Below are 13,056 nucleotides of genomic sequence, written 5' to 3' on the forward strand. Positions count from 1 at the left end.
AGAGACTTTTGAGCTGTAACTGGTAGATAGCCAAAATTGTCGATAGTAGATGCATCGACATTTCACATTTGTATTTTACACATTTACCTTCAGCCAAGGTGGCAATGCACTGGACATTGGATGTTGAGGCTGAGTTTCTAAGAGGTTGGATGAAGTGGTATCGAGTCAAGGTTGAGCTTAAACCTTCATAAGATGTAAAAAAAAAAAAAAAAAAAAAAGATTTAATAGTTAAGTAACAATTAAAATGTAACATTATAAAATATTCTACCAAAACAGTGATCTGGATGTAATTTTAATGAGGATCTGAGTTACAAAAAATTAGACCAAAAATTAAATGCCTTATTTCAGGTTTTCTTAAAAGTACTAGCTGCAAGTTGCTGCAAAGTTTAACATTTCAAGGTTGCCCAGAATTCACGTTGAATTAATCACTGCATCGCAAATTCCTGGAGGGACTGCGTATAATAAACGTTTAGATTGTGCCAATTATTTTCATCCTTTAAAACAAGGATAATTAATGTGTTATTGCCTACCAATGTCACATTGCCCCATTGTGCAAATCTGTAAACACCTTGATTTCCCTGTGCTTTACAGGTTGAGAGACTAACTGAACAGAAGCAGCTACTGTGTAGACTGTTTACATTAATTTGGCTGGCGGGTTATTATTTCCTTTAATGGATATTTGTTTAAGAGCCGTATTTAACCGAGTTTTGGTTTTCTTTCACTATGGAGTTGTGCTTCAAAAATATCTTTCTTTGTCCTTAAAATGCTTTACTACTTGCTTACAACTAAGACACTTCTGTGGACATATTTATCTTCCTCATAATATCATTAGTCCAATCACAGCATCAGTTTCTGACTCATTCATAAACTTGCCGATCACAAGATACCTTTTGACCTCCCAGCTGCTCCTTCCACTCCATGACTCAAGAGTCTCAGACACTTTTCTCCAAAGCTACTTGCCAAGGTTCTGCTCCAGCCGTAGAGCATGTGGGCGAAAAAGTCTGAGTCAGTATTGGCAGATAATTAGTTTTTCCTCTTTACATAGCATGCTGGATTCTGAAAAGTCAGAAGATGCTGCACGTTTAGTCAAGACAACATTGAATGTAACACACATATGAACATACACAAACCAACAAGCATGTACAACAAAAAAATCCTATAGCTTGATCATTACTGTTTAACAAAAGCTACTACAGACTTTTACCAAAGGATAGGATGCAGTGTGCACTTTGTTTCCATAACAACCAAATGCTACTGCCAACAAAGAGTACTTGTGGCGAACTCCTAAAACACTCTGGAAACTCCCACAGTGCAGCCAGCCTTACTTTTTAGGATGAGAATAGCAAGTGTTGCCAACTGTTACCACTAATTTATACTCTTTAATTTTCTAGCAGCTGCGTTAGCAGCGCGGCTCTGTGACAATGTCAATCAGTTCAGCAATTCACTATATTGGTCCAGACAACTATTGGACACATTGGTAGCAGTTGTGATCCTTAGCCAATCAGGAAGTTCTCACCATATTTAATGGAGCGTTAACAGTTCTCATTAAAAAAGGTTCAGCAAACAACCTACTACACCCGTGTAGGTTAAGTAAGCGGTCAGCATGTGCATTAATGCCCCTGTTGTTGTCACTGTTACAATAATAAAATGTAGAACTACAACCTCCTTAGGTTTAGACACCAAAGCTTTGTGGGTAGCTTTTGATTAGGTTTAGGCAAAAAAAACATCTAGGTTAGGTTTAAGAAAAGATTGTGATTTGAAAATCTTGAAATTTTAACATTTACTGTCAATTGAAAGTGCAAAACAAACAGCTCTCCCCTACAAAATCCTTGTTTGTTTTGCCCACAGGTCTACTGTCCACATGTCTTGGGAGGTAGAAAGTTGTCTTCTAAAACATAATTATGTTTTGATGTGTGGGATCAAATCAGAAAATGAATCCTTCTGACTTTGGTTCTTGTCTGACTTTTTATCTAGGGTTACCAAAAGGATAAATGCTTTTGCTCGTCCCTTCTGGTAAGAAAGGTCCATGATTTTGTTGAATCACTGTGCACTTACTGTGTACAAACCCTTCCCCTATTTGAGTTGTTGCTCTCCGAGAATGTAGAGAAATCAACAGCAGCACACAGGGCGCTGCAGAACAACAAAGAAAACTTCATGCCATTGTTAAAACTTTACTGTATGTAAATGTACAATGTCCTCCTTGCTTTACGTTGCTTTTGGTTTTTTAGAAACACGTTACTTATCTTGGAAGGAGGATGAGAAGGAAGTGGTTGGATCAGGGTTTACTTCAACCCATGAGCCAATCATCAACAAGGAGGTGTGCTAGGGCAACGAAAAGTTACAAAAATGACTATGTAACTGGTATAATTTGTTCACAGTCAGCCGTGAATCTGCTTCAAACTGTTATTCCAAAATAATAAAATTAGTGTGTAAACTTCACCAAAAATAATTCTCGCACTTTAGAAGAAGTTCATTATGTCATTTTTTTTTTACTTTTGTCTTTTGCTATTACAGTTCGTACCCCGGGCTCCCTTGAATGCAATGTCAGTGAATTATTGTGTTGAAATTGACTCTGATGCAGTTGCCATCTTTAGCACTGAGCATATATTGTACATGCTGTTTTAACAGTCAAACCTGTGAAATCTTTGAATACAGGTTCGGCACCATCTCACTAACCTTTAGTGGAGGTGGATGATGAATCTGGCAGCGCTGAGGGAGCAGCTCTGTGGGTGTTTCTGTCAGTGCTAGACTCTAATTATGCAGCAGCATCTACAACAACATAAAACAGCGTCCTTCTGTCTTTCACGCTTAATATATAAAATAACAGTGTCAATCCTCATTTCTACTGATTACTTTAAACTATACTTATGGAAACTATGATAAAATATAAGCAAAAGCCCTTCACCCTTCAGGCACCACGGCTGACAGAGGTCCCTGCATTAATTTTGATTATTCCATTAAGGGGCCTGAGTGTTGCAAATTGACATCTGTTTCTTTCCTGCAGTTGTTTCCCATGTCAAGTAGGAAAAGCACAGCAAACTCTTTTTTGTAAAGTGTAGAGGCCAGAAAGACCTTTTACAAGAAAATAAGCAATTTGTGATCATGTTAATACATAAGTAAACATGTTTTGTGCTGGTGTGCTGTGTGTCAAACAGAGTGAAAGTCATGTCCAAAAAGAAGAAAACAAGGGCCGAAAAGTGTCACATTATGTGCACTGCAGGTGTGTGTATGTGCAAGACCTAAAACTCTCACCTGACCTACAGGATCAAAAGGCTAATAGCAAGAGGGTTGCACACTGTGAGTGAGTCACGCTCCACCTCCAGGTTTGTGTGGCATCTCTACAGTAATTTGGAATTATATGAAAAGCCATGTTATAGCACAAGTTTTGTGTCTTGTGTCTTTTTTCCCCTTAGTTTCCAATGGAAACAACTGAGTCATTGTTGATGTGTGTTCTTACATAAAGCAAGCGAGTAATGAAATGCTGTCAGAAGATTTTTTTTTTTTCCAGTTTGAATAACTGGGGTCTTTTTTCATTGTTACAGCCATTATTCCAGTTGGTTATGATAACATTTTACTCAGCTAAGAGGCATACATGAAAAAGCGACAGGTTGTTAACAAACCCCTAGTTTAGCCTGATTCACATTCACTTGTATGGCTTTAAAAATCCAAAGTGTGCACAAAGATGCTCTACAGACTGACCATACAGCATATTCTTCATGATAGCTCTGTGATAACAGCAGCTGGACTGCAGCTGTAGCTGCCTAAAATTATACAAAACCGGTTAAGATTTCAGTTATGAAGGATGTCTGTCTTTTGAAGTTCGTTCACACACCTTCATCCTATTAGTCATCCAGAAGATGGGTCTAAATCTTGGCAGAAATTGGCCTGTCATCCAAAGACCCAGTGTATTATGGTGTATTTATGGTGTCTACTGTGCGATTTTGGCACTCCAGACGAGTCCTGCTCCGATTTGAATCTCTCTCACTCTCTTTTCTTTGACGCTTTTTGTATCTGAGGAAGTTGCTTTTTAGCAAAGTGGTGCCACTATTTAGTGCTGAAGTGAAGAGACATACTGAATGTGTAAGAAGTTGCAGGCCTCGTGGGCTTCTCTGGCAACAAAATTCAACACTCGTAAAAACTTTGTGTAGGTGTGTGTTTTCGTTTGTGTGAGTGGGTGGAGGTTATAAGGTGGAGAGCTCAATGCATTTCTAGAGATGATCTGTTTGTAAGAGTGCGTGGAGACGTGGAGAAGTCCTCAGGTGTGTTACGGTAAAAGATCAAACACCCTTCGCTTCATCTGTAGGTTTTGGTTTTTGTGTGCATGGTCGGGAGTCACTAATTGATCCTGTTACCCATCAACAATATTAAACATGTCTCTGACAGACAGACACAGCTATTTGTGCTCCCTTTGATCACTGAGGCAGCTTTGAAGTTTAAACTTATAATGACGCCGTATTGACAGCATAAAATCGTAAATATAGATTGGACGCTGTTGAATTTAAGTCAGTAAGTAGTTTTACATGTGCTTTTCATTACCACAATCATTTTCAACACCAGTGAATTTATGTTTTGCATAAACCAAAATGGACAGTCTAATTAGACTGCATTCAACTTAATTGTTTTTAAAACTAAGAGGCTAAGATGTCTTGACTTTTAGACTTTGTGGGTTAAGACTCAAAATGTATCAAAAATTTAGGTTCCTACACCTCCCATAATGCAGTTTCAGAGCATACTATGCCTCTTTCAATCATTAATTCATAGATGTTACAAGCTGCAAGCCTAAATTTAGATAACCCTGGCAACATCACTTGGTGACAAGCGGCCTGCAAAAATCACTTTCATGGGCCTGACAGGGCTTCCGATGACTAATAAACTGAATTTGCCTAATAAAATCTGTCTAAAGCATGTGTAAGTCTATAGGTCACCAGGAATAAACAGAATAAGACAAGTCGCATGCTAACCCAAGCTAGTTAACACCACTCATTAGCTTGTGAACAAGACATTGATCTGTTTTCTGCAGAATCAATCAATAAGCTTGTTGGTATGTACAGTGATACCCGGGCACACACACACACACACACACACACACACACACACACACAGGGCACCACTTTGCTAGAGTGACTCATCGTTTATCAGTTACATTCGTAATCATCATGCATTTCTACTGCTCTTTCTTCTCTTTTCATTGAATTTGGCCCCACAATTACTGGAGTTAATAGGAACTGCATTCAGTTTACACTTTTACATTTTACATTTATATACTTCGTGAAGCAGCGTTGTTTTAGTGTGCAGGACTGTAACCCCAGCTTTATTTATTTTTTAACATTGAAGCATGTTTTTTTTTTTTTTTACAAAAGAAAAAAAAACACACTTTACTTTCAAAGTGACAACAGATTTCTTCAATGTAATGCCAATAAAATGAACTATGAAACGTAAAATCTGTGATTGCATGAGTTTGAACCTCCTTTTCTCCATTTTTCTTTGCAAAACTGCTTAAGCTCTGTCAGGTTGCACAGGGGTTATGAGTTCTGAGCTCTGGGCTCTGACTCTTCCACACCAGAACATAAACCTTGTCGTCTTTAAAGCATTGCTGTGTAGCTTTGCCTTTGTGCTTGGGAACATTATCTTGCTGGAAAATAAATCTTCTCCCTAGTTTCATCTTATGCAGACTGCGTCAAGTTTTTCATGAGGACTTCCCTATATTTTGCTACATTAGTTTAATCCTCTGTCTTTACAAGGCCTGCTGCAGAGCAGAATCCCCACTGCATGATACTGCCACCACCAGGCTTCATTGGGGGGATGGTTTGTTTATAATGAAAGGCAGTATGTTTACACCTTTGTTGTTGGTGGAAAAATAATAAAAATCTATTAAAGTTGCTGTAAATTACTAATGTTTATATTATATTAAAAAAAAGACATTCAATTTGTAAGGCAGAAGAGAAGATTGGCATTTTTTTTCTATTTTCTTGTCTGTCACACTTTCTAAGTAGCAATGTTCTTGTTTCTCTGAAAATTGGTGTTTTTTTGTTTTTGTTTTTTTGCAAAGAGTTTGATTGGATTTTCTGCTCCATAATGACTTTTACAGTTTACATTTCAGTTTGCACAAAACTGCAACATTTCCTGCTATTACCCTATTTCATGAAAATTGTTCTTGCCTGTTTTCCTCCAGCTAACTGTAATGAATTTCTTTGTAAACTAAAGAAACCTAAGGAGGATGGTGCTGGTTCTCATGGGTGATGTTACAGTGCAGAGAACATGAAACCACATTAAATGCAGAGCTTTTAATTGCAACAAAGTGTTTTCAAGTAACAAAAAGGAAAAGTGGTCACAAAGTAGCAGCGGTGTCCATTTTGGGAACGAGCCAGCAATGGTGTTTGCATCAATAGGCTGAATGTGCAGATGTCAATAACCATTATGCTGCATTGTGTTTGTGTGTGTGCGTAACTATTAGAGATGAAGTATTGGATTCCATTTACAGTAGCCAGTCTCAGTGGAAACGTACAAGCTAATGAGTCTCAGTGTGCACTTTAACTGCTACTTCACTGTCTGTACCCTCTTTCTATCCATCTGTGTTTGTCTGTCTCCTTCTCTGTCTGTCACTCTCCTTCTCACACCTTTTGTGGCTGCATTAAATAGCTGTTATCACAGTTTCAGTTAATCATCACACCTCCAATCAGCGATTTGTCTGTGTGATGTTGCAGTTAGTCCCTGGGTGATGGTTTGAAATCAATGAAATACTCCTCCAGGAACTGAAAATATCGATGAAACTACTGGAAAAATAGATCGCTATACTTCACATATACACAATGTTTTCTTTTACAATGCTGAATTCAAAGCCACCTGATACAAGACCAGGTGAGTTCTCTGTGATGAATCTGCTCATGAATGTTGTCTGGCTGAAATCAGAAAACAAATTATACTCAGATGAAGGTTTGAGTTTTCAATAAGCTATGAAACAAAAACAACTTGAGTTTGACACATCTACAGCAGGACATAGAGTGTCTTTACATCATTGCTCTCATATACAAAAACTAAATATGTAAAGAGGGAAATCATATTATTTTAACATTTTAATGATGATCTAGTAATACCAAGGAAGTACTTTTGTTAACGCAAATATCACAAGTTTGATAATTTACATAATTTAAAAACCTATTTAGTTTTCTTTGTTCCTGTACAAGACAAGCTGTATTGTGTCTCAATGTGAACGCAGTATATACATAATTGCAAGATCACAACTTACAATAGTTTATATGACTGGTAACCTGCTGTAGTTTTTGGCAGCTTTTTTCACATTTCCTATGTGTATCCATTGCTTAAACCAAGCATATGTGGTTAATATTGTAGTAATTACCATGATATTGGCTAATACATTTTTTTATTGACATTAACCATATTACATTGCTTTATGTGACATGATGTAATGTTAAGGAAGTAGTGATTTTTAGAGCAGAATTTTTTTTACTAAGTCTAATGTATGTACTCAGTACCTAACCAAACCCAAACCTAGTCCTGATGTTTTTGTTTCTCACCCTCATCATCAAGCCACTGTGTCTGCACATTTTAAATCCTTGTTACACATGCTTGGTCTCTGAATACCAATGTTATGTAGAAGTGGTACAAAAATCACCTGCACATTTACAGGTTAAAGGAGACTTGAAAATCTTTAAGAAGAAAAGCCATTGTAATTAGTAAAAATATCCCACTCTGCTATCTAAACCCATGCATGTACTGCATACACACACACAGTCTTGCCCACTTACACTCACCTCTACGTTCTCATATAAATAACTGTACACACACTTGTTTTAAAAAAGTGGAGATCTGATTTAGAAAAATTACTATGGGTAAACCTGCAGTGGTTGTGTATCTCTACTTCTGTGTGTAATCACAGATCATGCTTTATGCAGGTCTTAGCAGGACGTGCACAGAAGAAGACAGAAGGACCCAAGTAGGACTACACAGTATCACATGCATCTGAAAATATCAAGTGTTTATTGCATATTATTAATGGGTGGGATGGTCGTTTTTATATGGAAAACAGAGACTCTATGGATCATCACTGCAAAGATCAAATTCAAACTAAACTTATATTCAAAGTCAGCCAAAAATATCATAGTTGACAATGCAACACATGTGGAAATCTGATTAATTTAATCTTTGGCTTGTTTTCATGGCTCTTGGAAATAATTTTTAAGTCTTGTTTATAATATATTTAAAGCAGCATTTAAGACGTTGTAAAATCAGACTTTAGTCAATAACAACAAAGTGAAAGAAAGACAATATGGCAGGAGAATGAAACATAATAACTGCTCAGTGTCACACCTTCTTTCTCATCACGTACCACCAGCACAGACTGCTAGCCCACCAGAGCACATTACACTTTGAATGAGAGGAAGGAGGATACACAGCAGGGACTTCCAGATGGTGAAGAGAGAATTAGATATATAAACACAGAGAGTGTAGGAGAGGAAGTGCTGTTATCTGCAAAAACACAAACGCACACACCAAAGTGGATGAGGAGAGGTGCGAGAGAACTGATGACGTTACGCTCTGTTGGTCCGAGAGGTTACGGCCAATTCCTCTGTGACAAACTAAGGTGAAAGGTCAAGCTTTTTCCCTTTCATTGACTCCCTAACTGGAGAGTTCTTCTCTCGCTATAAGACAAACATCGGACTCATATCAGACTCAAACTCTAACGTCGCTTTTCCCCATCTTAGCTGAACACACTTTGCAGGCATGAATGATTAACAGTAACAGCCTCATGAAACATTAGTCAGAGAAGATCTAAATACCAATGTGCAGTGATTTGTCAAGGAAAGTTTTGCATTTCTGGTTTATTTTTGTATATAATTATTCTACTACTTGTCCATTCACTCCACCCTCCTCTCCCCTGAACATCGTTCTTCCCCTTTGATCCTTTGATGGGGCAGCTGTAGCTCAGGGGATACAGCAGTCATCCACCTACCACAGGGTCAGCGGTTTCATTCCCAGCTTCTTCTTTCCATATGTCAATATGACATTGAACCACTACCTGTTCCCGGTGCGTCAGGGCAGCAGCTGGCATGGCAGCTCTGCTGCCATTGATGTGTAAGTGGGAATAGGTGAATAAGAAGCCACATTGTAAAGTGCTTTTTTTGGTAAGCTAGAAAAGTGCAGACCATTGACTGCTTTTCACCAATGGTTACTTTACTGTCCTCTCTAATTCTGTTTGATCTTCTCTGCCTCTCCTCTGTTTCTTTTGATGTTGTTTTCCATACACTTTATGTCATAGCTGATCTCTAGCCCTACTTATTTTCAGCCTCTCTTTCTTTCTTGTCACAAGTATGCTTCCATCCAATTTTTGTGTGTTTGAATACATTTTCCAACACGAGTAACTAGCTACAAACATAGATGGAGGACTAGGAACTGTACAACAGGTAAAAAGTAGATGATGATAGATGGAGACTTTGACAGAAAGTGACAGAAAGTTGAGTCAAAGATAGTTTCTGGACAGAAACATTCTAAATAGATCAACTTCTGGAGTCAAAAGACAACCATTTTGTAAGCTCCCTCTGACGTTTGTCTGGAGCCAGGTGCCTCTCATTTTCACCACCACAACAATAAAGGAAAGCTTCATGTTAAAAACAGATTTATAAGAAAATCAGACAATAACGTACTTGTAGCGGTCCCTGTGAATCTTCACAATAAAAGTAATGTTGTGGAGGCTTTTAATGTGTAACACGTGCTGGTATTAAACAAATAAAGATTTTTTTAATCATTTCCTTTAAATTAAAAATTTGTAGGCAAGCAATCTATGTTTCTCAGACTGTGGCACTAACAATAAAGTACACCATATATCTATATGGACCTGACTGAAGTAAATATATATTTGCATGATAAAAATTCTCCTAATTTTAGCTCTGTACAGAACCACAGTGGATTTAAAGTAAAACAATCAAAATGTGCTTAAATTCTAGACTGTAAGCTTTATTTAATTGTTTGTAGAATATACTGGACATGGTGAAATTACAGCCATTTTTATTCACAGATCCCCAGGTTTGGTGGCTTTTAAAATTTGGACAGTTGGCCGCTCAACTGTTTCATGGTGTTTCCTTGATTCTTTAGTTTTTTTCCCCAAGTAAACAGATAAAAGGTTTAAAGTTAATGGTCAAATAAAACTAACTATCCAGGAAATAAGTGTGTCTGTGTCAGGGATCAAGAGACTTTATAGAGAAAATAGAGAGGGTTTACTACAAGATGTAAACCAGTGGTAAGTTTGTCAAAAAAAAAAGTAAGAAACGTGACCAAGATAAACTAGCTTCAGAAAATTGGGAAGATCTGTCTTTGTAGAAGAGAAAAACTTTTCATAATATGAAGCTCATGAATAGTAGTGACCAGATAAGGGTAGAAACAATGCAATCGCAAGGGGACACAAGCCAGTGTCTTCTTGTGCCAGTCCCAAGTCTGGATAAATGCAGAGGGTTGTGTCAGGAAGGGCATCTGACGTAAAACACATGCCAAATAAAACATGCTAATCATGACTTTCACGCCGAAAATGACTCCCCTACCGGATCGGCCCGGGGCCCGGGTTAACATCGACCTCCACTGGTGCTCTTGACCTACAGGGTACCGGTGGAAATTGGACTACTGTTGGTGGAAGAAGGAGAGGAGGAAGGCGTGTTCATAGGAGGAGAGAGAAGAGGAAAGCTAAGAGTGTAGGACACAGTAGGGACTTTGAATGTTGGGACTATGACGGGGAAGGCTAGAGAGTTGGTTAACATGATTCAGAGAAGGAAGGTGGATGTACTATGTGTGCAGGAGACCAGGTGGAAAGGTAGCAAGGCTAGAAGCTTAGGAGCAGGGTTCAAGTAGTTCTACTATGGGTCAGATAGGAAGAGAAATGGAGCAGGAGTTATCCTGAAAGAGATGTTTGTGAGGAGGTGAAAACAGTATCAAATAGCTGGAAGGAGTGATGTTCAATGTTGTTAGTGGTTATGCCCCACAGGTAGGATGTGAGTTAGAAGAGAAGGAGAAATTCTGGAGTGAGTTAGATGAAGTGATGCAGAGCATCACCAGAGGTGAGAGAGTGGTCATTCGTGCAGATTTCAATGGACACGTAGGTGAAGGGAACAGAGGTGATGGTCAGATTTGGTCTTCAGGACAGGAACGCAGAAGGGCATATGGTGGTAGACTTTGCAAAGAGGATGGAAATGGCTGTAGTGAACAGTTTCTTCCAGAAGAGGCAGGAACATAGGGTAACATATAAGAGCGGAGGTAGAAAAACTCAGGTGGATGACATCTTGTGTAGATGTTGTAATCTGAAAGAGATCAGTGACTGTAACGTATTGGTAGGGGAGAGCGTAGCCAGACAACACAGGGTGGTGGTGTGTAAAATGACTCTGGTAAAGAGGCAGATGAAGAAGACAAAGGCAGAGCAGAGGACGAAGTGGTGGAAGTTAAAAAAGGAAGAATGTTGTGTAGTTTTCAGGGATTCTGGGTGGTCAGGAAGTGCTTCCAGATGACTGGACCACTACAGCTAATGTGATCAGGGAGACAGGTAGGAGGGTACTCGATGTATCATCTGGAAAGAGGAACCATTTCACAGAGAAGGAAGTTAGCTAAGAAGAAGTGGGACACTGAGAGGACTGAAGAGTAGACAGGAGTACAGGGAGATACAGCGTAAGGTGAAGGTAGAGGTGGCAAAGGCCAAACAAAGAGCATATGAGGACTTTTATGCTGGGTTGGACACTAAGGAGGGAGAAGTGGATTTGTACAGGTTGGCCAGACAAAGAGACAGAGATGGGAAGGATGTGCAGCAGGTTAAACTGATAAACATAAGGATGGAAAGGTGCCAGGAGTGTGATGGGACGACGGAAGGAGAACTTTGAAGACTTCATGAATGAGGAAAATGAAAGGGAACAAAGAGGAGAAGAGGCGACTGGTGTGGAGCAGGAAGTAGCAAAGATTAGTAAGAGTGACGTGAGGACGACGTTGAAAAGGATGAAGAGTGGAAAGGCAGTTGGTCCTGATGACATACCTGTGGAGGTATGGAAGTGTCTAGGAGAGGTGGCAGTAGAGTTTTTGACTAGTTTGTTTAACAAGATCTTGGAGAGTGAGAGGATGCCAGAGGACTGAAGGAAAAGTGTACTGGTACCAATTTTTAAGAACAAGGGAGATGTGCAGAGCTGTGGCAACTACAGAGGAATAAAGCTGATGAGCCAAACAATGAAGGTGTGGGAAAGAGTAGTGGAAGCTCTGCTAAGGGCAGAGGTGAACATTTGTGAGCAGCAATATGGTTTCATGCCTAGAAAGAGAAAAACAGATGCAGTATTTGCTTTGAGGATGCTGATGGAGATGTACAGAGAGGGTCATAGGGAGTTGCATAGGTCTGCTCTGGAAAACAGAGGAATGAAGTTTAGCCGCAGTAAAACAGAATACATGTGTGTGAATGAGAGGGACCCAGGTGGAACAGTGTGGTTACAGGGAGCAGAGGTGAAGAAGGTGCAGGACTTTAAGTACTTAGGGTCAACGGTTCAGACCAACGGAGAGTGTGGAAAAGAGGTGAAGAGGCGAGTGCAGGCAGGTTGGAACAGGTGGAGAAAAGTGTCAGGTGTGTTGTGTGATAAAAGAATATCAGCGAAAATGAAAGAAAGGTGTTCAAGACACTGGTGAGACCAGAGATGTTGTTTGGCTTAGAGACAGTGGCACTGAAGAAAAGACAGGAGGCAGAGCTGGAGGTAGCAGAGCTTAAGATGTTGAGGTTCTCTTTGGGAGTGACGAAGATGGACTGGATCAGGAATGAGTACATCAGAGGGACAGCTCATGTTAGATGTTTTGGAGATAAAGTCAGAGGCCAGATTGAGGTGGTTTGGACATGTTCAGAGAAGACATTGTGAATATATTGGTAGAAGGATGCAGAGGTTGGAGCTGCCAGGCAGGAGGTCTAGAGGAAGACCGAAGAGGAGATTTATGGATGTAGTGAGAGAGGACATGAAGTTAGTTGGTGTGAGAGAAGAGGATTCAGAGGACAGGGTTAGATGGAGGCACATAATTCACTGTGGCGACCGCTGA

General features: G+C 39.4%; 1 protein-coding gene across 4 annotated transcripts in view; it reads right to left on the reverse strand.

Annotated features, from left to right (window-relative positions):
* Window positions 1–13,056, reverse strand: part of htr2cl1 (5-hydroxytryptamine (serotonin) receptor 2C, G protein-coupled-like 1) — a 136,863-nt gene that overhangs the window by 94,985 nt on the left and 28,822 nt on the right. The window contains exon 2 of one of the 4 annotated variants that reach the window (XM_067525216.1): window positions 888–967. The exons of the other annotated variants lie outside the window; for them this stretch is intronic. The gene's annotated coding sequence lies outside the window, so the exon portion shown is untranslated. The remainder of the gene's footprint in view (window positions 1–887; window positions 968–13,056) is intronic. 4 annotated transcript variants of the gene reach the window in all.

Source organism: Channa argus, chromosome 12 (assembly GCF_033026475.1).
Source record: "Channa argus isolate prfri chromosome 12, Channa argus male v1.0, whole genome shotgun sequence".
NCBI classification, from domain to species: domain Eukaryota; kingdom Metazoa; phylum Chordata; class Actinopteri; order Anabantiformes; family Channidae; genus Channa; species Channa argus.